Source organism: Lissotriton vulgaris, chromosome 7 (genome assembly GCF_964263255.1).
Source record: "Lissotriton vulgaris chromosome 7, aLisVul1.2, whole genome shotgun sequence".
Lineage (NCBI taxonomy): Eukaryota > Metazoa > Chordata > Amphibia > Caudata > Salamandridae > Lissotriton > Lissotriton vulgaris.
The window spans coordinates 95,473,301-95,500,299 of record NC_141695.1 but is presented as its reverse complement, the minus strand read 5'-3'; the positions used below and the strand labels follow the sequence as shown (position 1 = coordinate 95,500,299).

Here is a 26,999-nt window from a genome sequence, read left to right as displayed (position 1 = left end):
CCTCCTGTATTTTTTCTGACCTATTGCTGGCTGTTTTATGACTCTGGGCACTTTACCACTGCTGATCAGTGCTAAAGTGCATATGCTCTCCCTATTGTAAATTGATGTATGAATTAGTACTTGTCAGACCCTAGTACAGTGCACTACGTGTGCCCAGGGCTTGTAAATCAAATGCTGCGGATGGGCTTGCAGCGCTGGTTGTGCCACCCACAGAAGCAGTCTGTAAAGTGTTTCTCAAGTCTGCCATTGCAGAACCTATATGCAGCCTGGAACTGTTGACTAGGCAAGTGCACCCACTTGCCAGTCCCTAAGCCCTCCCTTTTCTACATATTAGTCACCCCTATGGTATGCCCAAGGGCAGGGTACATTGTATTTAAAAGGTAGGACATGCAAAACAAACAAGGTGATGGACGAAATGTTGTACATTGGCAAAACATTCACCACAGTCACAGAGCTGGGTGTAAACCATTGTTATTTTGCTCACCACACCCCCCCAGTTCAGACATGGCCATATGCAGTGATACTGTAAAAGCATTGAAAGTTTCCAGTGACCTCTGAGCTAGTTGGTAACATGGCCATATGCAAATCAGTCTTGACCCTGAACAGTCCAACAGTTGGTAACAAACCCATATAATGGTTAAAATTAATAAAATATATACATTCATATATACATTAGGCTAACGTACTCAACTGGTGCTTCTAACTACGCCTACCCCAGTGTACCTGACCTAAGCCTAACACGTGGAAGGGAGTAAGTAAGTAGTTTAAGTTAAGTTGGTTTTGCCAAGGTTTGCTTCAAGAATTCTCTCTAAGGGTTTAGTCAACACAATACCTCTGGAATAGAATGTTGGATGTCTTGTATCTCCTCTCAGGACTCGATATCCCACTCACCCGCAAGGGTAGGCTGGAAACGTAGGAGCTGGATTTTCTCGGCAGGAGAAAAGACAGCGTCTTTCTCAGCCCGTCAAAGAGGAGGAGGGGCAGCGTCCGTGGGCTTCTCGCATCTGCTGGGCTCTGCAAGGGACAGCTGTTCTGCTCCTGTGTTCAGCACACCATCGTTCGCGCTTTGCTTAAGGCAACGCTGGTAATATTTATACCTGAAAGGTGCTTTGTTTGACGTAAGTTTTTGGACATAAGACGTCAATAAAGATGTCACTAGGAAGTGATCGTCCTTTCAGTGCTCATAAGAGTTCTATTACTAATCAAAACATAGCAAGCGGGGCTTTCCCAGGTTGCTGGGTTTTTATCTTGTTGAAGAACTCGGAGTGTAATCTAGGAATCTAAGGTAGTGGCTTCTGCTGTGTCATGTACGTTAATGAGCTGCAGTGGCGAGTTTCTGAAATATGTTTCTGAAATATGGCTGAAATATGTCTCTGATCGTTTATGCCATTATAGGGGTATGAATGGATTATAGCCGAATAGGGGCATATGGTCACATATTGATCGGGGTCCTAGATTAGGACACGACACCCACTCCACGAATTTATGTCCATCAAATTACTAAAAACTAAGATGCGTGTGTAACATTACCCACCCCAAAATACATATTGAATTTGAAATGGTGTATTTGAAATACATGATAGTACTGTACGTCGTTAAAGCATAGAAATCATTCAAAATTATTGCATATGTAATCAGTTGAATGAAGTTGCGAAAAATTACACATGAAATATCTCTTTATACAGAAAAGAAGGGCGAGATAATTTCATCACATATAAATGCATTGCTGTCAAATTTGCTAGAGGCTGATGTAAAGTTATATTGTCTCTAGATCTACTAAAAATAGAAGTTCTGTTCTTTATGAATAGTTCTACTTTAAGCAAAGTATTTGTGCCAGAAAAAAGGTCAATATTTTGAAAAAATGTTCAATTAAAAAAAAAAACTTTTCATGGTGAACGGGGGAATAGAGTTCCAACGCTTTTCAGCAGTTTTTGTTGATCAAAACTGAAGGCCGAATTCAGAGTTCATGGGAACGCTGTGTGTCGGAATGCTTTTCAAAAATTATTGTTTCTGTTCAGGGGAGAACATCCTATCAGACAAGCTCTCAAAAAATTGGTCTACAAAATCAGGTGACAGTTCGACCAAGTTCGATAGTGCAGTTACTTGGCAGGTGTGTAAATGATTGCTATCATCAGTGTCTGGATCAGCAATGCTCACAGAAGGTCGTACCTGGGTGATGTTGCTTTTGTTTCTCGCTCCACTGTCACCACCTAGTCGTAGCACAGGAGTCTCAACGAATGCCGTCATCAGGATTGGTAGCCGCTAGGGACAACACAATGCGTGAGCCGTTACAGGACTTAGCAAAGTATCGATATCCATTGGTACTGCTGATGGAAGTGAAAGACAGGTGTCTAACACGCACTCTTCTCCGCACAGCATACATCAAAGCACAGGTAAGATGCAGGTCTGCCATATAGGTCTGAATGAAAGAAACCAGGTCATGTTCAGATCTCTCAGCCTGGCCAATCCAAGGACTCTAGTTATTCGGTCCCGGTAGCGTAGTGCTAGGATCATTTCTTCCATCCCTGCCGGAGTCATGTCTGTGTTTTGGCTTGCCATATCGGAGCAGGAGGGTCAAAAATAAAATTCCCGCTGCAAGTCCCAAAATTAGGGGGATGCCGCCAAAGACTGAATGGACAAAATTTGGAATTAAGCCCAAGACTGGTTTGAATGGTGTTAACAGTCCCGAAAAAATGGTCTTAAATATGCCTGGGATACCTACGGCATCTGACATGTTTATAATTTGGCTAAGCATTTCTGTGAAATGCACGGGGCAATTTGTTGATAAAAGGTCATGTATCTCCGAAGCCGTCCTTGCAACTTGGAGATCATACGTCTCTTTTGATGACGTGATGGGCACTGTTGTCTGCAAAAGCGCAGACTTCATTCTGCTTAAAGTATCAATTCGTATAGAAGAGACATTCAAACGAGGCCATATCGGAGTCTCGGAGTCTCCAGGGCCGTTTGGAAACAATGCTTGCATACAGCAAGTGACCATGGAAGTTACTTGTACGAGATATGCTTTTCCTGGCATAAGGCCACAACAGCTGTGATCCGTTATTAGAATGTAACTCCCATTCGAGAGCTGCTTAAAAAAAGGCTCTATCTGCGTTGCAGGTGTGACATGTTGGTGGCATGAAAGGTTTTTTGAAGTTCCTTCACAGGCTCCGTGTAAATTAATACCCTGGCACAAAAGTATACCGCTTAGTGAATGTTTGCAATTTTCACCACTAAGAAATACATTTTTGTTTTTGTCACTATAGCATGTGTGTGTATATGGTAATTTCCATGCTGACTTAATGTATCCTTTAACCAAACGTTCATACTGGCCAGTCGGTATGTATTCAAGGCAATTTTTAAATCGGAAAGCTGTTATCGGAATTGTGATAATCCCGTGTATTATCCATTGAACGACAGGTCTTTCTGACATTGTCAATGGTAATCTCTCAAGTTTTTCGATGCTCAGGATTGTATAGTCTGCTCCTTTCTGTGCCAAGCGGATTTGTTTATCAGTAAGGTTAAAGATGGAAAACAATGACGTTGTGTTGATTAAACGCCATGGCACATAGCCTGAACGAAGATTTTGCAGTGTCCAGCCTAACTGTACAATAGAACGTAATTGTGACTGGCCATGCTGTAACATTAGCAAGTCTTTGTCAATTATATCAATGGCAGATGATACAATACTGTCAAGTGAATATATTCTGGAAGACAGAGTCATTAACCCATTGTCCACAACAGAAAGTGATTTTTCCAAATTAATACGATCAATTTATCGTATTTTCTCTGCTGTTTCAATTTGCAAGACTTTCCAAGCCTCGTTGTAAGCCGCATATATACTGGTCGCTATGAAACGTTTTTGACGCGGTTTGCGTGGTCCCAGAATGAAATCGCGCAAATCAGCACCATCTTTAAGTAAAGATAAGTGTTGCTTAATTTCTGCCAGTGTGGATGTTTCTAGCCATTCAAGGCACAGCTTCCCTACACTGTATGTTGTTACTATCCCTGGATGTTGTCTCTGGGAGTATCTAGGGTCTGGTCTGGTCATTTTTATCCCCTGTGTTTTGTTCAGGAATCTATCTTGACAGTTATTCGTGTCAGTAGGCCAGATTAACACTTTTCCCAATCAGGATGTGTTCTGTTTAGATGTAAAATGTGTGATACGTCTATTTCAATATCTGTGGTTGCATTATTAGGTATTGGCTTTGGAATAGACGGTTTGTTAAGGTCTTTAATCTTAGCTAGGCCAAGACAGGTTGTTTGGTGAATTGTCATTTAAAAACAACATTTGTTCTGGGATCATGCAGGCTCGAAATAATGCTTCTAGGCCTTGTACCTGCCAATCTTTAGTACACCAGATGGTTTTTGTTTCATTGTTATTTTTCCAAAAATCAAAACCAAATGTCATAATTTTTTCATAAAATGCTTCTGAATATATCAATTTAGTATTTGTCAACATTGTTTTCAACCCTGTTTTATCTAACAGTTTATAATATAACGTTTCTGCATCACTGGTGTTAAACCCTGAGAAGTATTGGAATCTCTCATAGAATGTTTTCGAACTACTTTTTGGTGGAGTAGCACAATGTTCCCATTGGTTATATTTTAAAACATTTCTAGGTTGTGCAGATTTATGCAAGTAGTGGTCACCGTAATGTGTGTAGCAGTACATCTATTCATAATTAGACAAACCTTGTAAATAATCATGTTCTGTGAATCTAGCTGACATTACTAAATCTGACATCATATTATTTATACTTTCAAAATCCCAATCATCAGAAAAAGTGCTTGGTTTTACAAAGTCACTTAATGAAACCTTGAACTGGTGAGGATATTTCAAGATTTCAACCGGGCCATACACTTCATAGTCAGTTTTGTCCCATACTACCCTGCCGGGTATTGGAATGGCTGTGACATTCACTGATGATAGTTCTCTTTTCTCGGCGTAAGATGATTTGTGTGGTTTCAGGACTAAGTTGATGTTCTGACTTGCTGTGTCCATTGAACTGTATTTTCCCTCAATGAATTTTCCCAAAAAAAGTACCATGATGAGCCAAAGCAGGAGGAAGAATACACTTAGTCCGAACCAGAACTCTAACCATGGAGAAACAAGATAAATTTCCTCAAGTTGATGAAAGAGTTCTTTTGCTTTTTCTTTAAAAGTCTTTGTTTCTGGCTTCGCTTCAGGGTTGCTTTGATCTTCAGAAAAGTTGTCGAAATTAATGAAGTAGCCAGAGGCAGTTCTGTCAATTGTTGGAATTGTTTTCTCAATTTGTCTTTCGGTAGCACATTCTGATGCCACGTCATTGTAGACTGGTGTTTCTTGACAAACTTTTTCTATCTGTGTTTCAAGGGGCACGAGTTCCATGGCATTATTGCATAGTCCCTCTCTGTGCACTGCAGGCTTATCAAATGTGATTAGTCTTTCAGTTTGAACCTCTTGGATTGTTGCAAATTTGGGTATTATGTTGTTTCTCGGGAGTCCACTTGGCCTACTGTTGATTATAGGCCACATGATTGTGGTTTTACCAGGTCGATTGATACAACTCTGTTCTCCTTTTTACCAGCAAGGGGCGGTAGTACTACTGACCTTGTTCCGTTGATTGCTAAGACAGGTACTGCTTTTCTGTAAGAAGGCCCAAATTCCTTCTTCACCGCTATTTTCTCTCTGACTAGATCCCCAATCTTTGGAATCCAGACAGGCCTTGCTGGGGCTGATGGTGCCTCTTCAGTGGTAGTTGGCTGTTGCTTTATTTTTATGTTGCTTAAGGATTTTCTTGTTTCATTCAAGTCCCTTAAAACAGCCAAACGATCTTTGATGTCAAGGTCTTTATTCTTATCTTCTACCACTGATACCTGACTATCTAAGTCCTGAACGTGCATTCTAGTTCCGAACAATAGTTCGTACGGGCTGAAACATTTTAGAGAATTTCTTGGCAAATTGTTTAGACTAAGTTGGACTCTTATTAAATGTTTGACCCACCCATCACCCAAACCTAATACCTTCGCTGTTATAGATTGCTTTATGTCCCGGTTTTTTCTTTCCACTACACTGTTACCTTCGGGGTGTGATGGACAAGAATACCGCAATCCAACACCCATACTGGCCATGTCCTCCTTATAAGCACGAGAGCTGAAAGCAGGACCCTGGTCAGAATGGAACATGGCAATTGCGTATGTGACGATAAAGATTTGCAGATCTTTTATAACCGTTCTGGCGTCAGCCGAGCGCTGGGGCCACATTTTTTTAAGTGAATATAGTCTAAAAAACAAATTAATAGGACGCTGGATGGCATTTAGACAGCATTACCCTGTCCATAAATGGTAAGTGGTCAACAGACTGGACCAATTCATTACTGCGATCTCTGCTGCAGTCTGGACAGTTCTTCACATATTTATAGTGGTGCAGGCTCATCCCTGGCCACCAGTACTCTGATTGTAATTCAGTCAGAGATTCCTTCATCTGTTTGTGCCTTGGACCTACACCCATGTGTGCGTCTGCTATTAATAACTTTCTCCGGTTCGTGTTTGGAATTACCCTATCCCCCACTCCAGGGATTCGAGCAAAAGGAACGGAGTTTGCATCGATTACGTATGCATAATTGAGTGGATAGTTCACGGGCAGTGCTGCACAGTCGTTTTTTAAGGACGTTTTTACTGCCAGCATGGTTTCCCCGTCTATGTATTTTTCTGAACGCTTTTTTGTGGCTACGGAAGCCGGTTTAGTTGCTTCCGCTGTGGCTGTATTAGCCAATGAATTCCCTGCAACGTGAACGCCATCACGTTGATGACTCAGAGTGTGTATCACGTGAGTCTTTTGTAGTTCTTTCAGTAAAAGAACTACTTGCTTCCAAAGCATTTTATGCTTGATTGTGGCACCTATGTCATCTTTGTAATCATTTTGGACCCAGCTCTGCAACTCATTATTGTAAGAGTTGATGCAAAAATGCGAATCGCACACGATTAGTATCGGGAATTCACGTTCCGCATTTTCAAGCACCATCTTTAAGGATCTGATTTCAGCTCTCTGAGCCGAACAGTTTCTCACTGATTCAGTTTTTGTTATTTTCGGTCTGAATTTACCGCACAGCCAGCAACCTTTAACAATCGCGCAGGCTGCATCATAGGATTTGTTTTCTACATTGTAGTGCTGGACAAATCTGTCTGTATAGATTATACAGGAGTACTGTTGGAGAGGCACAATTTCGATTGGCAGAGAATATTATTTTTCATATGGTAAATCATTCAGTTTTTTGAATTGCGGAGCAAAATAATATTTCACATCTTCCGCAGCAAGAGAATTTACCCACTGTATCCTTTTCGGATCCAGTGACACTGTAGGCAGGTTTACTGGGCTGAATAGCGCCTCGAAGGTGGATTCCGCTGTGAGGACATTGATCCTTTTGCCGTGTGCTAGTTCTCGTTCATTAGCTATTGCAGTTTGTACTGCTTTCACAGTATTTTCTGTGTGACTGAATGTTTTTTCTGCTTGTGTGTACAAGTGAGATTTGTAAGCTATTGGTACCGTTTCTCCCTCATTAGAGGTCAGGTACGTGAATCCGGATCTCCCTGGGATGACTCGGATTACAAGGTTGCGTGTATTGTCACGTGTTTCTAATTTTGTTTTTGCTAACATGTCTGTTTGCTGTGATCTCAAAATTTCTGTGTGTTTTTGAGTCCAGTTGATTGGTTTAAAATCAGGTTTAATTAATTCGTAGAGAGGTTTAACCCTCTCCGCATAATTTAGAATGTAAGTTCTTCCGAAATTCAGGAAACCTAGAATCGATTGTAAATTCTTCTTTCAATCTGTTTCTTTCAATTTCTGGCGGATCGCCACAGATGCTGCTTCTCCTTTTATATTGGCTAGTAATATAGCCGAGACCTGCTTGAAGTCTTTCAGTAATTTCATACCAAGAGTTAAAGCAGGTTCTGGAACGTATTCATTCTGAATCTGTTTTAGCACATCTGGTATTACCGCCATGGACGGAACACCATGTGTTTTTGTGTAAATCGAAGCAAAGACTGTACCCCAAGTGTCACAGTCCTCCACATGTGGTGTGACCCCCATTGGAAGGCAGATGGTCAAGATTCTGTGTTTCTCAATAGGGGTAGTATTCGGAAATACTGCCTCTATTTGAGTAATTTTCTGCGCTAACCAGAAAGAAATTTGTTCCCGTTTTATGGGTGTTTTACCAAGACATGATTGTATGTTCTGTGGTGTAATTTTATTTGTGTTCCCTTGATGAGGGGTCAGCTGTGGAACATTAACAGCTGTTTGGACTGTTGCAGTCCGCATTACATATTGGACTAACTGTCTATGTATTTTAATAAGTGTTTTTAGCTGTACTAACAGCTCATCTTTTGACATTTTTACAATGTCGCGATGTGGTGTGTAGCTGGCTAGAACCGGCCATGTTGCTCCTGGTCTACCTAGTGGACCGAGCCTGGTAATATGATCATTGTGTTTTAGGGCGCCTTTAAACTAAAGCAGATGCTCTTGGTATTTTAATGGAATTTCAATCTCCTCGAAAGGAGCGTACTCTTCCGGAGGTTCCTCTATTTTGTAATAGTGGAACTCGTGTGTTGCAGCGTTTGCCGCTGGAAATTTTATCCATGAATAGAATACCTCTGTCTGCCGATATTCGTGAACCTCTATTCACGAAGACGACTGTGCCACCTAGTGTGGTCAGTCCATTTTCTATAAGTTTTGATGTTATAGTTTTTCTTATGTTAACCGGGATGTTTATCACACCCGGTTCGGTAATCCCATCGGGACTCTGCTGAGTCGCATTTACTGCGGCATCAACAGTTCTGTTTTCAGTGTCTGACATTTTATTGTCAGAAACGTTTTGCAGAGCAGGTCTCCAAGGAGACGAAGATTAGGTGCACAATATTTTGGAACACTGTATCCTTCAACGTTGAATAAACCAGAGCTTTACATAGGAATCTCTTCCTACTAAGTTCGGGCGGATTTTAACCTTTTACCCACTCCAGACGTCTATTGGAGTATTTACGGGAGAAAGGGTCTGTGTGAAAAATGCACGACTGAGTTACTCTAACGTCTTGCGTTAGTTTATCGCCTTACCAAACGGTTGGGCGCCATGTAGTGTAGTTCCTATTTTCCCTATAGGCCCTGCGCATTGGAATAGCATAAACAGCAGTGTAGACGTAGAAGTGCAGTCTTCCAGGTCTCTACTGACTATGTTAGACTTAATTGGGTTTGTTACGAACTAGCTCAGAGGTCACTGGAAACGTTCTTGACTGAATAGGAAGTGATCAGCTTCCCTGGTACAGACAAGAAGGTATTCAGTTTTCCAACATCCGCATAAACATGACAACTTTGCTCCTTAGAATATGAGTCAATCTCTAGAGTCGTGTGAAACAATAGACAGTTATTTTACTCAGTCAGTTGTGCAGATTACTTTCACCAAGATGCAGAGAATAGAGAGACGGGCGTTTTCAATAAAAGGTATTATTTATTGAACAGTCTTTCTTCTCATACAAGAGAAATGAATTGCCACAATTGCAAGACTAGTTATTGTAAAAAGTGCGTACAGTAAAAGGAGGATTGCGAAATAATACTGTAAAAGCATTGATATGGTTTCTTAGCCATATAATGGTTAAAATTAATAAAATATATACATTCATATATACATTAGGCTAACGTACTCAACTGGTGCTTCTAACTACGCCTACCCCAGTGTACCTGACCTAAGCCTAACACGTGGGAGGGAGTAAGTAAGTAGTTTAAGTTAAGTTGGTTTTGCCAAGGTTTGCTTCAAGAATTCTCTCTAAGGGTTTAGTCAACACCATACCTCGGGAATAGAATGTTGGAGGTCTTGTATCTCCTCTCAGGACTCGATATCCCAGTCACCCCCAAGGGTAGGCTGGAAACGCCGGAGCTGGATTTTCTCGGCAGGAGAAAAGACAGTGTCTTTCTCAGCGCGTCAAAGAGGAGGAGGAGGGGCAGCGTCCGTGGGCTTCTCGCATCTGCTGGGCTCTGCAAGGGACAGCTGTTCTGCTCCTGTGTTCAGCACACCATCGTTCGCGCTTTGCTTAAGGCAACGCTGGTAATATTTATACCTGAAAGGAGCCTTGTTTGACGTAAGTTTTTGGACATAAGACGTCAATAAAGATGTCACTAGGAAATGATCGTCCTTTCAGTGCTCATTAGAGTTCTATTACTAATCAAAACATAGCAAGCGGGGCTTTCCCAGGTTGCTGGGTTTTTATCTTGTTGAAGAACTCGGAGTGTAATCTAGGAATCTAAGATAGTGGCTTCTGCTGTGTCATGTATGTTAATGAGCTGCAGAGGCGAGTTTCTGAAATATGTTTCTGAAATATGGCTCTGATCGTTTATGCCATTATAGGGGTATGAATGGATTATAGCCGGATAGGGGCATAAGGTCACATATTGATCGGGGTCCTAGATTAGAACACGACAATGGGAACAGTCCAGCCTGAACTGCCAAGCCATGTCTTCCCTGGACTGGAATCAAGCATCCTAGGACCGGTTTCTGGCTATCAGCCGGCATCAGCCAGGATAGCTTGATTCCAGTGGCGTAGTGAGCAAAGGACCCACGTCTGGGCATACCCTTCCCACATAGGGTGAACAGCCATACACATAAAGGCATGTCCTACATTTTATCTACAATGCACCCTGCCCATGGGCCTACCATAGGGGTGAATAATATGTAGAAAATTGAAGGTTAAGGGACTGGCAAGTGGGTGCACTTGCCCAATCAACACAGCAGTACCAGACTGCATGTAGGTTCTGCAATGGCAGACCCGAGACACACTTTACAGGCTGCTAAGACACAAGGTGATGAACTGTTTGGGGGACCCTCTGGTGCTCCATTGCAGGTACACCTCTGGGTAAATACTTTCTGTTTTCAGGGGTGCACATTTTATAATACAAACTCACAAGTTCGGAAGCATCTTTGTTTCTATTAAAGTAATACTTTTAGTGTTTTGTTATGAACCCTGTTGGACTTGGCCCTTTTAGCAGGGTCATCCCTGAACTTTTTGCCTTCCTCCTGTATTTTTTCTGACCTATTGTTGGCTGTTTTATGACACTGGGCACTTTACCACTGCTGATCAGTGCTAAAGTGCATATGCTCTCCCTGTTGTAAATTGATGTATGGATTAGTGACACCATGATTGGCTGGTTTAGTTTACTTGTCATACCCTAGTACAGTGCACAATGTGTGCCCAGGGCTTGTAAATCAAATGCTGCTGGTGGGCGTGCAGCACTGGTTGTGCCACCCACAGAAGCAGCATGTAAAGTGTGTCTCAGGTCTGCCATTGCAGAACCTACGTGCAGTCTGGTACTGCTGTGTTGGTTGGGCAAGTGCACCAACTTGCCAGTCCCTTAACCTTCAATTTTCTACATATTATTCACCCCTATGGTAGGCCCATGGGCAGGGTGCATTGTAGATAAAATGTAGGACATGCCTTTATGTGTGTGGCATGTCCTGATAGTGAATTACAGCCATTTTCGTTTTTCACTATTGCAAGGCTACCTGTTCCACATAGGCCAGAATGGGCAGTTTGATTATAACCCCTTATAATCCTAACTGACTCAGGAAACTAGGTAGAAATTAGAGTTTAGTATGTCTGGACTCAGAATATTAAAATACATATTTTAGTGAAGTTGGTTTTAACAATCTGTGTTTGAAAGTACTACTTTTAGAAAGTGGGTATTGTCTTGCCTAACTATCCAAGCCTGCCTCTGCTAGGTTGTGTATTCCTTGTCTGGAGCATAATTGACAGGGGCTGGAGGATTCCAGGAGACTGGGTGAGTCAGCACAGGGCTGAATAGAGCTATCTGCATGTAGATGGGTGGGAGGAGTTGCAACTGGGACCTGAGTAGGGCTGGGCCTGCCTTCCACAATACTGGCTCCACCTCCTGTGGTGCGTCTGATGTCCCTGCCCACACTGTCAAAGGAAAGGATTCATCATGTCAACAAAGTGCTCCCGGACTGAACAGAACTGGTTTGGACTAGGCACAGACACTCTCTGCCTTCAGAGACAAAGGATGTTGATGTATAAAAGAGGAGCCCCGGAACTTAAGATCACTTTTTAGAAACAAGAAGAACCTTTGCTAAGGAGAGGAACCAGAGAAACTGAGGAGGAGACAATCCCTAAGTAGAGTGCTGTTTGGGGGATTGGCCTGCAGTGGTTGCCTGACTACCAAAGAAAGGAGAAATGACTTTGTGCTACTTTCAAATCAACTTATAAAGGATCTCCAAGGACTTGAGATAGAGCTTGCCTCCTGCCGAAGAATCAGGGACTGGTGAACCGCTGTGTACTATGGAGTGCCTGCGGAGTGACTGAGTCATTTATGAAGAGTTTTTTCTGAAGTTTTGTAATTACGGTATTGGTTACCTTAATGAGCTGCCCGAAATAAAACTTTCAAGAAGTGTTTCTTCGCCGTATTGCAGAATCTGCTTGACCCAAGGAGGTTACACAAAGGGTCAGCCGAATTTGAGTTCTATAAGTTCTATAATCACCCTGTCCTGAGGAGGCCAAGATTGGTTGGAAGGCCGAAATGCAAACCACATCAACACTTTCCATAAGGAGGAGTCTGATCTAATTTTTTAAACCTAAGTGGAATTATATGCTTTGACACAATCTGTATATTTGGGTTCTATATCTTTTTTGAACCGATTGTGTCCGACTACCTCGATGTGTACTTCCTAGAATGAATAGGAGGGCACTTAGCTTTTGTTGTAATTTTTTTGGGTGTAATAGGAACTCTTATGAATTTGTGTTCTTTGTGCACATTTTGTTCATTTCTCTCTTTGTTGTATATATATCTGTGTACATATGTAGGTATATATGTTTGTGTATAATGTATATTTGAAATCTATGTAATCTTAGTGGACAATAATTTCCTGTGATTACGATAAATAAAATATGTAATCACGTCTTCGCTTTTCCGTGATGGTATCCATAGTCACAGTTTAGTTGATGATTGCACAGTGTCCCTAATATAGGAGAATTATTAGTCCCCTATTATTTAATTTTTTGGCTATCTATTCCTCCTTTTCCATCTTCCTTGATTGCATGTAGATGTCTCAGGGACAACAGATTTCATCAACCAGCTCCCCTGCCTTCCCTTGCTGGGAATTGAAGTGCCTGCTGTTGAGCTGGGCCTTCTGAGAGACACTGTGTCCCTGGAAGCACGACTCTTATGAATTTGTGTTCTTTGTACACATTTTGTTCATTTCTCTCTTTGTTGTATATATCTGTGTACATATGTAGGTATATATATTTGTGTATAATGTATATTTGAAATCTATGTAATCTTAGTGGACAATAATTTCCTGTGATTACGATAAATAAAATATGTAATCACGTCTTCGCTTTTCCGTGATGGTATCCATAGTCACAGTTTAGTATATAATTGCACAGTGTCCCTAATATAGGAGAATTAATAGTCCCCTATTATTTAATTTTTTGGCTATCTATTCATCCTTTTCCATCTTCCTTGATTGCATGTAGATGTCTCAGGGACAACAGATTTCACCAACCAGCTCCCTTGCCTTCCCTTGCTGGGAATTGAAGTGCCTGCTGTTGAGCTGGGCCTTCTGAGAGACACTGTGTCCCTGGAAGCACGACTCATGACGAAGAAGCGTGTCGCCACCGCAGCCGCTGTCGTCGCATCACCCGAAGCACCTTGCATCACTGGAGCAGAGTATCGCCATTGCAGCAGTCATTGTCGCATCACCGGAGAAGCGTGTCGCAGGGCCTGTCGTGGCTCAGAAGAATCGTTGACTCACCGCACGGCTGTTGGGCGTGCACGCATCGTTGTTGCACCAAGAAAAAGACACCATTTTGTTTCATTGCACCGTATCTTCATCGTATCACGGCATTGAGGGCCGCATCGTCACGGAAGTGTAGTAAGAAACCGACGCATAACCTCCCCATGCAGAGAAGAACAGATGCATCACCGTCCCCTACGCAGCAGTAGGGAACCGACGAATCACCGGTCTTGCGTGTAAGGAACCGACGCATCACCTTCACTGCAACACTTTCGCTGTTTAGTGTTACACATCCAAAGGTACATGAACTTAAAGTGTTGCATTTACCATCTAAAGAGAAAAAAGCTATTTCTTCCATTTTTAAAGTACAGTATTGTGGATTTTGGGTGTTTGTGGTCTTGTGTTAAGTCTATATAAAAATACTTATTTTTACACTACAACTTGTGTGGTGTCCATTAGTAGTGTTGTCCCTGGGTTACTGTATGTGTTCACAAATGCTTTAAACACTGCCTCTGAGATAAGCCTGCCTGCTCATGCCAAGCTACAAAGGGGGTGAGCAGGGGTTATTTTAGGAGTGTACCCCATTACCCTGACTAGAAGCAAGGGTCCCTGTTTGGTCAAAGGTACCTACCTCTGCCAACTAGAGACCCCCAAATCTAACAAACCCCAATATAAGCCTAGGTAGATACAGGAACTTTTACCTACATTTGTCCTACCCTGTTCTACATAACTGTTTGACACTGACCTTTTGCCTAGTTATGTGCCTAATAAATGTGTGGTTTTCTTCGAAAAGCCAGCCTCATTTATTATGCATGAGGATTCTTAGTATCACAGCAGGATTGCCATCTTCTGTAAAATAACTTTTTTATAAGGGTCATCACTATTGTCATCCTTGTACGACAGGTTCACAGTACCATTTTAGGTAGATTCCCTGAGGGTAACGTTTTGGTAAATAAGCACAATATCTTTGCTGGGTAAACTAGAGGAGAAAGCTTCCACTCTGACAAGGGATGCTGAAGTCCTGCACGCAGTTCCAGCACGCAGTGATCTGACATACCGGGCGAGGTGTCCTACTCGAGACCAAAGACAGGGTTTTTCTTTCTCTCCCATCAGGTAATGGGGCTGGCTCTTTACTAGGGGGATCCTTGGCTTTACACCTACATACATACGAAGTACACTTAGGTCAGGTTAGCATCTTAGGAGTACGCCTAATTTCTGCCCTGTATCAATATCACATTCACTGTTTTAGCAGCATGGTAGGATTCGTCCTTTTATTTGCTCTATTGGTGCTTGTAAACTTATACATATGTGTCTGTCTAATGATTGTCGCAGCAAATATGTTTTACACTAGAATGACGCTGGTTCAAGAAATACTTATTGAAAACGTCCCCATCATCAGATTCTGTGTGTCTCTCTGAAAATAAGTAAGCACGAGTGACTGAGCAAAAAGTACTGCACTGTTTCTACGATCCCTGAGAGGTTTGAGAGTTGTCTTGTTCAGTGGTTGCCAGAAAACTATTTGCTCCTTGGTAAGGGTCCTGGGCTTAGAGTGGCACTGCGAGCTAGCTGGCCTATAGGCTAACATATCTTGCGGGGGTGTCCGAAATTAGTCTATACACCAATCCCTTAGTTTGTTATCCGAGCAAACGCAGATCCTGTAGATTTTTAGGAACAACATGCCTGTTTAACATAATTTGTATCTCCAAAGGGATGTAGGACGTTACAACGCATACTTTTACCGACGCGGTTTTTACATCGCAAACCTTTACAACGCATAGCGCTTTTGGTGCTGGATAGTGAAAAGTTTAATTTACTCTTCCAACTCCAGTCCCCGTGGACACTAGGGAAGATGTTAGATAGTAAATTAAACTTATTCCCTATCCTAGAGCGCCCCCCAGCGCAATGCAATGTAATGGTTTTCGTTGTAAAAAACGCGTTGTAATGGTAGTGCGTTGTAAAAGTTTTGTTGTAAAGGTTGTTCCCCACTACAAAGCAGCCATTAATATTTGTGAGAGCAGACACCTGTTTTACAACCATAGTCTATTCTTAAGGGCAATTAAAAAAATTATAAAACAATTTCACAATTCTTTCAAATACATATTATTGGAATTATTTTGATATAAAGTGTGCGTATATACTTAAGTGGTGTAAATCCAAATCCTATGAAGAAATGCAAACACAAAAACAAGTTATCATTGTTTTAGGGAGATTCTTCTTAATATTTTCTTATTGAGCACCTATGACATTTACTTGCTGAACTATTCACAGCAGGGGCCTATATCCTTTTATGTATTAAGAGCTAATTATGATAAATTAAAATCATCCTGAGCTGCGAATATTAGTGTGGTAACATTGACCACATCAGACAATATTACAGCAATAGCCACTTCATTCAAGATTACCAGCAACAATTCCCTTTTTTTATCATGCAGGGTTGCCAGCAGTAAGGTGAAAAATGCATTATGTATTAGAACTGCCCCTTAATTGGTAATACATGACAGTCATAGGTGCAATGCACTTGGCATCAATGTAGTAATTTACTACCCAATGATGCATTATGGAACAATCAAAAATCATCTTTTCAATTTTAGGAAACGTACATTAATTCAACCAAGCAAACGCTTCTAATTTATTAGGCTGGATTGCACACTAGTGAGCTACTATCAGGTAGCTGGAGAGCCGCCAGCAGCTCACGAGCTACTTGTTGGAAAAGCCTGATTTACAGGCTTTTCAAAGACAGTTAATGGTGGGAGTCATTTAAAGTGTTTCTTGGAGGAGGTTTTAACCTCAAACTTCAACTTCTTTAAATGTGCAAAATAATTAAGTTCATGATAGAACCATATACATTAAACTATAAACATTAAAGATATATTTAAACAAATATATCACACATCCCAAAATTCTAATTATAAATTATATCACACAATCAAAAAGACAAACTTAACTCTCAAATAAAGTTGTGTGGTCTAGTATTGGCCCTGAAAGACCAAGTCTAACTGTATCTCAAAAGAAAAGGGGAGATGAGAGGAATATCCCAGGGGGCTTGTCCTTCTACTTGCTTATCTACAAAACAAGACAGCCCGTCTGCACTCTGTGTGCTAACACTCCACAAGACAGAGAGAAAACTTGAGACCCTACGGGTATGTAGCGCGCTTTATAAGTGTCACTGATTGATTGATTGATTGATTGATTCTTATATATCCCTCACCTAGCAGGGTTGACTCTTAGTGGCATGCTTCATCATTGGACTCCTCCCGTTCCACTGTGGAACAGTGTGTGCTATGACCTGCAAGTTACATGGGAGCACTAAGTAGTATGCTCTAAATGATGAAAAGAATAGGAGTGGGAGTATTGTGGGAGGTTTAAAAAACTTGCCTCTAAATAAATAATACTTTAATCCATCCTCCAGGTGGTATAGGTAAAAAGTGAGGAGAAAAAAGAGAAAATGTAGGTCACAATGTACCTGCACTTCTAATGGTCTATATGTTTCAAGTCAATCCCCATGGCTTTTTTTCAGGACTTAGGTTCTAACTCCCTGGGACTTCACTGCTAAAGTTTTACTGACACAAGGTGACTTCACATATTCTGCATGCTAATAGAAAACCTTTTTTAGCACTTACTTGGTGTTACTATTTGGCAACCTGTAATATAGTTAGCCTGCCAAAGTTCTGGCAGTAAACAGGAAAACAAGGCGCATATACAGGTAAATTAAGCAAAGTGTGCTGTAGATGCTTTTTATATATTCTTAAGAAATCACCTCTGCTTTCCAGATCATGTAAACTAAAATGCAAGGTTTGCTGAGGTGAGCACATCTAATAAAACAGTGATCCCTGTGACGTAAAACACAAAACACAATAACCCACAAACACAACATACAAAAATGAGGCAAGACTTTTGCAACATAGGTCCTCCGGTGGCAAGGCCAGCCTGTAGTTACACTCAGTGGGGTAAAAAAACATATCATAGCCGTCATGCTGTGCTAGTAAGAATGTGTTCACTCTGAGAAGTAACTATATCGCATGGACACTTTAACAGCTGTGACGTACTTACTGCTTCAAGCATTACATAATAATGGGGTGACCCATACTAGTTCATGGACCTGGTAATGTTCGGTATAGAAAACAATGGTCCTAGACTATTTTCCTTAGAAAGGTATTCATTAAGTCAAAATCTATAAACATGATAAACATTGAAATCAAGTTGCATCATAAATGTACCCCAGTTATTTCTCAATTCAATTAGGTATATCCTCAAAATGACACACATCCACCAAAAATAGCTCCAATGGTGACTGTTTAATTTCACAGTTATTATAACAGATCACTGTAGAGAGTGCTTCAAAACAGAAAAGAGGGTTGCTCCAGGGGGAGTGTGGAAAAGGAAGTGTGCTTGTGGAATAGAACAGATATATAGGCAGGGAAATAAGAGAGTAATTTAAACAATCAATTACATATAGTAATGTCCTTAGTAAACTGGTTGTGATTTACAGTAGCATCAGCATTACAGTGGGACCTATCTCTCATGGATTTGTAAGTTATTTTCTGTTTCTTGATGTTTTACAGAGTATAATCATTTGTAAAAAGGCAGGGATGGGGTGAAGTAAGGTACAGGCCCATTAGGGGAAAGTGTTGACTTTTCAACGCTGGCGCAGAGAGGGTGGTTTGTATCCTCTGCAGTCCGATCTTCCTCAGGACAGGGGGGGGATTGAGAACAACCTTTGTCAAGGCGGAGTCAGGATTACAGTCCCTCAGGTCAACCATTTATCTCTAAATAAGCTTATGAGGTCTGAAAATATGCACATTTTCATCTCAGATGCACACTGTTCAATTTTGGTGTACATATATTAATTCAGCCAAGCAAAATAATTTAGTAAACTGAACTGCACTCAGGAGAGCTACTTGCAGGTACCTGGAGAGCTACCAGTAGCTCACAAGCTACTCATTGGAGAAGCCTAAACTAGACCGATCGCTCATTTCCAAATTGGTAGCCGCGAGTGAAATCACTTCTTGGTTCCTCTTGCGGTACCACAGGCTACAGGCTACAGGCATAGGCACACTCTGTCTGCATGTTGTAGTCTGTCTTGGGTCCTTCTTTTATAGTTATGTCGCTGTTCAGCGTATTTTAGATACCTATATTGAGACATGGGTGCAAATTTTGTTACAAATCAATTGATGGTAAAGAATGGAATCAGGAGTTGTCGCCTATTTGGACTGGCTGATTGAATGCGTCCTGCACCATATGTTGCTTCAAAGGTCTAATTCAGTCTGGGTCAGAGATATTTAAGACTCATTGATGGCAGGTATTACCCCACACATTGGCCCAAAGGGATATTGTAATTGAGGCCCTCAGTGTGGGTCTTGAGCTTAAGCACCCAGCATTGTTCCTTCTCAAAAAGTATTGATTCGCAATTGACTATCCTCAAGTGCTCAAGAAACCCCCATTCATAGTCTTTGGCTGTGTGTTTTTTCTCAATGTAATGGATTGACATTTTTGTTGCCGCCCGTCTACATCTGAGGTTACTGCTGTGCTAGCTTATACTGGTTTTCACCTTTTGGGTGGTCATTCTCACATAGTCGAGGTTACAAGGACAGGTAATCAAATACACAACACTCTGTGTATTGTAATTTGTTAATTTTTACGTTGTGTTGTCATTGAAAGATATAGATTGTGTGCCCTTTGTTAGGCGACCCACATTGCACCCACCACCTGGGTAATGACCAACTACCAGAGGCATTGTACTCTGTGACTGTCTGATGGCTTTTGCCTTATAAGGACGTGTGTGTATTAACAAGTGTCCTAGACTTTGTCCTCGTCTGTGGAAAAACATGAGTTTAGGAAGATTCAGGTGGCCGCTGTTTAGGATCCGCCAATGTTCGTTGATGATTGTGCTCACTGTCGGAAGCTATGTTGAATGTGGTGATGCAGATGGTCCGATCTTCCTTATACTTCTGTGGGGCATGGTCCAGTAAGGACTTTGTTATTGCGCGTCTGCATAATTGCGTGTGCCACTATTATTGGTGCATAGTTTCTAGCATTAGATCCTTGGTCCTAAAGAAAAGACATGGGGATTGGCTTAAAACATGTGGACCTATAGAAAAGAAGGTACATTGCAACCTACACTATCATTTTTTTCTCCCCACTTTTTACCTATACCACCTGGACGATGGATTAAAGTATTAATTATCTACCAGGAAAGCAATTTGAAACCTCCCACAATACCCCTCCCACTCCTATTCTTTTAATAATTTAGAGTATACTAATTAGCGCTCCCACGTAACACGCAGGTCATAGCATGTCCTGTTCCGCAGCAGACCGGGAGGAACCCTATGATAAAGCATGCCACCAAGGGGCAACCCTGCATGGTGAGGGATATATAAGAAAACCTACGGTGTTCTCTCTATCTTGTGAAGGGTGAGCAATCCTAGTATGGAAAGGCTGTCTTGTTTTTACTGAAATACATTGTCATCCATTTTGTGTGAATGCAAAGTAATTTCTCTAATCTCTTTGCGGGATTCTAAAATGTATTTCATTTTTCCAACTATATAGACTATCTTAATGACATAGCATATAATCAACAAGACCTCTTCATTAGCAAACTATAGGGTGATTAAGTACAGCGTTTAAGGATGGCTTTTCCCTGTTGTAACAGGGAGACATAAATCACCTGGATCCTGAAAACCTTCCAAATAATTGGGAATGTTTTATTAATATCTTTCAACTAAAGGCATGTTTAGCCCTTATCCTTACCTCTATTGTGGTCATAAATTGGTAAAACGAAGTAGGCATATTGCATCCAGCTATTTCAAGGTTGGATGTGTAGAGTCTTTATTTGTTATCTCAACAACTCCATGTATGGACAAACACTGGATCAAGGTTCCTATACGTGAGACACCGGGGGCAAAATTGTGGCTACTTCCCATCCACAATGAGAATTGTGAAAGTGCATCTTATGAGTCGGCCATACCATGTTTATTTGTGCTGATGCCACTGCTGTCCAGTCCCTTGTGTTTGTGCATTGACCCCTAAAAACGGGGTAAATTTGGCTTGTCCCCAATTGGCATACTTGATTTTCCATTTTGGCCATGGTACATAGTGCTGGAAACACACCAATGGCAGTGACGTTAAACATCACCATTGAACTGCAGCTTTTAAGCATGCCTTCCACCAGGCTGGCTATCAAACATGGCTTCAGGCCCATATATGTAGCCTGACTGCTGCAACTCAAAAACAGAGGGCACACTTGTCACAATACGCCCTTTTTGGGCTGAAAACGTTCTTTTACATTTTAAATGGGTAACCTCTAAGTAGACCTTGAACCTACATGGCAGGGTTTCTAATATTTGAAAGTGGCACATGTAGGAAATTAAATATTGACTTATTCCTACAGTGACTAGCCTCTAACAGTTTATTCACTGTATTGGTATTGTGGCGTTTTCTATAAGAAAGGCTAAAGTACAATAAAATGCTATTTTTGTATGTTTAGTTCGAGTAAAGCTAAAAAGACAATTCAAACAGTAATTTTTATATGCATTAAAAATCCAACTCAGTGAAGAATTTGTATTTTTGATATTGTTGGCCTCCAGGCTCCACACAGCAAAGGATCCGGTGAGGAGTTAAAGAAAATTGATGTGGAGAGACTCCTCTTGCTCTGACCACTGTCCGCCTATGGTAGTATCCCCACAGCAGGTGCCCCAACCATGACAATTGGCATTTGGTTTGATCACCAGGATTGGGGCCGATCCAAAAATGGCTATGCCATTCCAGGCCTGTAAATTCTCCAGCTACCTTCAAAGCTCCATTTGAGCCTCTGGGGAAAAATAAATCTACTGCATGTACGTCAGGCCCCTCCCGAGGAGTTACGCCCTCAGGCATTGTAAAGCCTAGTAATACAATGGTCCTGGAAAGTTTGCTTGTATCGAAGAGGACAGAAGGCTCACAATCTAGTTTATCAAAAAGGAGGGTGAGGGAGGCTAATGCTATGTTCTGCCTCCTAAAATGTAAAGTATAACACTCAAATCCAACGAGATGGATCATATGAAAATAGACTGGGAGAAGGTTTTTTCAGGGGAGCCCAGATTTTGAGCAGTGCCGTCGTGGAAAAGAAAATTATTTTCTTGAGTCCCCTCACTCACCCAACGATGCCCTTAGGTGACATGCTTTATCATTGGGGCCATCCCAAGCATCTACTGCTTGGGGCGTGCTACGACTTGTGAGGGATACGTAGGAGCACTATTAGTGAAGCTATGTGTAGTGCAGTGTGTGATGTGGAGTGGTGACGAGTAATAGTTAAAAATACCTAGCTAGTAAGCCAACTCTTTATTCTTGCCTCTAGTTTGTATGTGAAAAAAGGGGGTTGGATAAAGGAAACAATAACTGTTATGTTGTTATAGTCCCTGGTATCCTAGGGGACACCTTGAAACATGTTTCAAAGTGTCCCCTACACCTTTTCTTCAGGACAACATAAGGGCCAGCCCCATGTATGCCACTCCTTTGAATCAACCTGAATATTAAGGCAAAATCACAAAGACACACCTAATGTGTGTATCTGATCAATATGCATACAGTTAACTTGGTACTGACAGTATCTGGATAATAGGAAAAAAAGAAGAATTCTTAAGTTAATATGCAGTGCCTGCCCATAGGGGGCCGGCCATTAAGGAACATTCATTATGGTGCTTAGTGCCTGTGAAGTGAAAAAAGGCTGTGGTCCATGCTCCAGTGCTCCTAAGACAAATGGACTATCAACATTAGTGGGTGATGTTCCATCCGTACTAAGTGGTCCTGTTCATGAAGGATTAAAAACATAGACATAACATATACTTATTTTACAACTGCACATTCATACCAAACAATACACAACATGTAACATTCTGTATCTTCCCTGGTCCTATGGGAAAAGAATTTATTACAACAAAAGAAGAGAGGTCTGGTCAGTCACAGGACTGCCACGAATATGGAGCAAATGATAGAAGGGTTTAACACAACCACTCTGATTGAGTAGGAAGGCCCTCACACACCGACCTGGTCAGTGTCATGCTTCATCATCGGGCCCCACCGAAGAGACCGAATGCCTCTTCGGTGTGCTATGACGCCAGAAAGACTGCGGAGATGGTCGTGTGGGGAGGACGTGTTGTGAAAGAATAATAATTAAAAGTGCCTAAGAGGGTATCAAAAAAATATTTTAATGAGTGATCCCTAAGACACGGATAAGTGGTATATGTGTCTGAATTTAAGTGCCAAGGTTTTTAGGATTTGGTTAAATTCAGCTAAATACCACGTGGTTATATGGGAAAAGAAACATACTTTTTAGAGAGCAAAGTTGTGCCCCATGGTCCGCCCAGGTGGAGGGCCTGTAGACTCTGTAGGTTAAAAAACATAGTTTCCAGTCAAGTGTTACAGTGCACACCTTTATTTTCCTTTTTTGTTCCATGTACTCACAACTGAACTGTTGAAAGTGCAGCCCGGGCTGCGTGATACGCCCAAGTTCACGCTTCAAGTAATTATCAGAATCGGAGCGTGTTTCCGTTCCTTGCACGGGCGCACAGCGTTTCTTTGATTTAACATTTATTCTCGAAATTTTCAAAAATTAATCCATGTACTCTTTAGTTTTTAGAAGGTTTCATTTATTTCCGATGGTAAATCACACGTAAGACAAAATGTGTTCACTGCTTCTCATGCCGCAGATACGCTTATCCAAGCTTTTTTCTGGACACTTCGGACAACATTTAAAAACATCCTCAGAAGTGACTCATCTTATACCCAATGCATTTCAAGCTATCTTTAGCTCTTCTTCAGGGGTTTCACTATAATTAAAAAAACATAAGTCTATGAATTGTTGTTCCAGACAATTAAAACATACATAATGCATCCTTTCCAAAACAATGTTACATATATAGAATCCATGCAGAGTATTGCAACTAACCCTCACACAGCGTTTTCCCTCTAAAATCATAGCTGTCTGTTACACAAATACATTGCCTTGAAGCCCTTCACGTTCCTATCCCTTAACCCTTCCACGTGGTTGTAGAAACCATTATCAGTAACATCCCTTATTCCTTTCCCTTAACCCACACCTACGGTTCACCTCCTCTAGGTCACATACCTTCATGTTGCTTTGCATCTGTGCTTCATACTGCATCTTCCTTAATTACGACACCTGCCTTCCTCATTTCCATCTCCTTTTTAAACTAGCTCCAGTTACGTGACCCCTCCTCTCTCATTAAACCAATAGTCATCAACCATCCCTAGGACTGCTATCACCCACAATCCTGTGTGTTCAAACCCACTTCTCCACACCGACTAATCCAAAACATTCTAATCGCAGTCAAAAGGACCGACTCTACCCACCCGGTTCCCCAAAGCAATGAAAAATGTGAACAATATTGCCCCGCCCTCCCCTTTGCTGTTAAATAGTACGCTGCACATTGCATTTCATATATGTGGGTTAAAATCTGATATCTATCACAAACTGCAATGCCTTCTAACACAGATATAATTTGCACATTTTATCAAATTTTGTAAAAGTTCGCCATGTACACGTTCATAATCTGAAATGAACATCCAATTCACGACAGAGTTCCTCCAATTGCTGAGATTAATATCTCACGTGTGTATTCCTGTCCATTTTTTGACTTTCCCAGGACAGAAAAGCAACTTCACTTCATCCAAACATTATAAAATAAAGCAAGCTTTCAAGTGGCAAATAGTGCCTACGCACCTAAAGGGAGCAGATATTCTGGATGGGCGGAAACTCCCTGGCAGCCCCACTTACCATTCATCCATGCCAGCATACTAAAACAGCCCGTAAATTCTCTGCAACTATGTCCAGGCCGGAAAGGATGCCCACCATACTTAAACAGGATCACATCCCCACGCACATGTCCCATCCAGCCAGAAATGGGAAATGTGGATTTTAGACTAGGTTGTCTGCCATCCATGGGGTAGACAAGTGCTTTGTCCCAAGCCAATGTGGAGTCAATCTCGAGTTTAATCGGTGTCAGTGTCACTGCCACCTGTCTGAGTTTGGGGCCGTTCGGAATCAGAAGTGGTCACTTTCGCTACTGCCTTCACTGCACTCTGCCTGTCCTGTTGGGATTGGGCCCCTGATGGAAAGCCTCCTCAGTCGCGTTTGTTACAAGAGCACAGTCCCCCAGCGTATCGAAGTTGACAAACACATATGCTGTGGTTCCTTAGTTTGTGGTTGTATCTCAATCCAATCTCACACTTCTGATTCTGAGAAGAATTTGGTGCCCTGGTCTGTGATAACCCATAGTTTTGCTGGATTCAGTATCTCCTATTTTTCGTCAAATATGCAAAGACTAGCAGCCCGTCCCGACGTTCTCCGGGTATGAATTGCTGCCGGCCAGTAGTTTATTGTTTTGTAGGATTTCGTTTTGATAGCATTCCTTATCTGTGACAGGCCTGTGAAACGCTCCAATTCACAGTGCACTGCTGATGCACTTAAGAGTGTGCGTTCAGTATTGTGTGAACTCGAGTTTCCCTACTTTATTTTTCCTTGCAATATTATATAGCACGAACTCGACAACACAACATGGCATGAGCACAATTTACATTACAGAAGAACACATTCATTTGTGGTAGGCACGGGGAGACAAAGCAATTTGCCTGGAATCACAGGATGTTTAGCTGATGCCGAGATTCGAACGTAGCTCCCCAGCTCTAAAGTTCGCAATTCTAGAACTTGTGGCGGGAGGTGTGTCTAATAGTGTATGTCGGTGCTGGCCATCAATGAGAGAGACCTGTGCATTTTTCAAATCGGTGGTGAAAAAATATGAGTATGTTGCTGGAGATGTGGGCCGCCGTGCCACCAATGTACATACCGGGGGAGGGTAAACACCCATTATTCTGCAACTTTCTTTCCGCATACCATCACTCTGCATACTTTCATTTCGAAAGTACCATGACTCCGCAATGCCATTATAACGCATGGCATTACATTTTATATGCTTTTTCCACGCATACATTTACTACGAAATTCGTTGTAAATGCATGAATGGTAAAAGCATGTTTTTTTAAATGTTTGGATAAGGTAAGTATGGGCATAGGGGTATATTTTTTGGGGTACTGAGGTATATGTTTTGGGGTGTTTGGGTTAAGCGGTACAGGGGTAGTTTTAGGGTTTTGGGATAGGCATGAGTTTTGGGGCACAGGGGTATTTTTAGAGTTCATGGCTAGGTTTGGGTTTTGGGGTATAGGGGTATTTTTAGGGTTCAGGGGTAGGTTCGGGTTTTGGGGTACAGGGGGATTTTAAGGGTTCAGGGCTAGGTTTGGGGTTTGGGGTACATGGGTATTTTTAGGGTTCAGGGCTAGGTTTGGGTTTTGGGGAACAGGGGTATTTTAGGGTTCAGGGGTAGGTTTGGGTTTTGGGGTACAGGGTTATTTCTATGGTTCAGGGCTTGGTTTGGGTTTTGGGGTACATGGGTATTTTAAGGGTCCAGGGCTAAGTTTGGGTTTTGGAGTACAGGGGTATTTTAGGGTTCAGGGGTAGGTTTGGGTTTTGGAGTACAGGGGTATTTTTAGGGTTCAGGGCTAGGTTTGAGTTTTGGGGTACAGGGGTATTTTTAGGGTTCAGGGGTAGGTTTGGCATTTAAGGTACAGGGGTATTTATAGGGTTCAGGGCTAGGTTTGGGTTTTGGGGTACAGGGGTATTTTTAGGGTTTAGGGATAGGTTTGGGTTTTGGGGTACAGGGTATATTTATAGGGTTAAGATGGGTTAGTGTTTAAGGGTGTTGGGGTATTTTAAGGAGTAAGGATGGGTTATGATTATGGGGTGCAGGGGTATTTAAAGGGAGCAGGGTGGACACCCGGAGCTGGAATGTACAGAACCTGGGAAGAAAAAACAATGAAATATTGGGCACAACGCTTGCTTTTTTTTCCCCGTAATCTCGCGCCCCGCACACTACCTCCCCCCAGCAAACGCCCACAGCACACGATATGAGACATGGCATGAAGGGCGGATTGTACCACACGCCCCCAGCGTTTGTCACGCCCCCAGCACACACGCACAGCACAACGCAGACACGCACACAAGGGACTACATTGCTGGCACGTTTTTTTTGCCTTTTAAATGTATATGGTGGGCGTCTGCAAGCCTATGTCCTTCTGCTGCAACTGCCCTTTCCAACGCTGTATTGGGTGTTGTGATTGGTGCTGTGGTTCCTGAGATTACCCGTCTCAAAGGTTTGGGCTCTCTCTTTATTATATTAGTATGGA

At 41.8% G+C, this 26,999-nt stretch overlaps 1 protein-coding gene across 1 annotated transcript in view; it reads left to right on the top strand.

Annotated features, from left to right (window-relative positions):
* The window catches only part of LOC147700900 (C-type lectin domain family 2 member D-like), a 79,451-nt gene that overhangs the window by 32,120 nt on the left and 20,332 nt on the right, over positions 1-26,999 (top strand). The gene's annotated exons all lie outside the window — the stretch shown is intronic.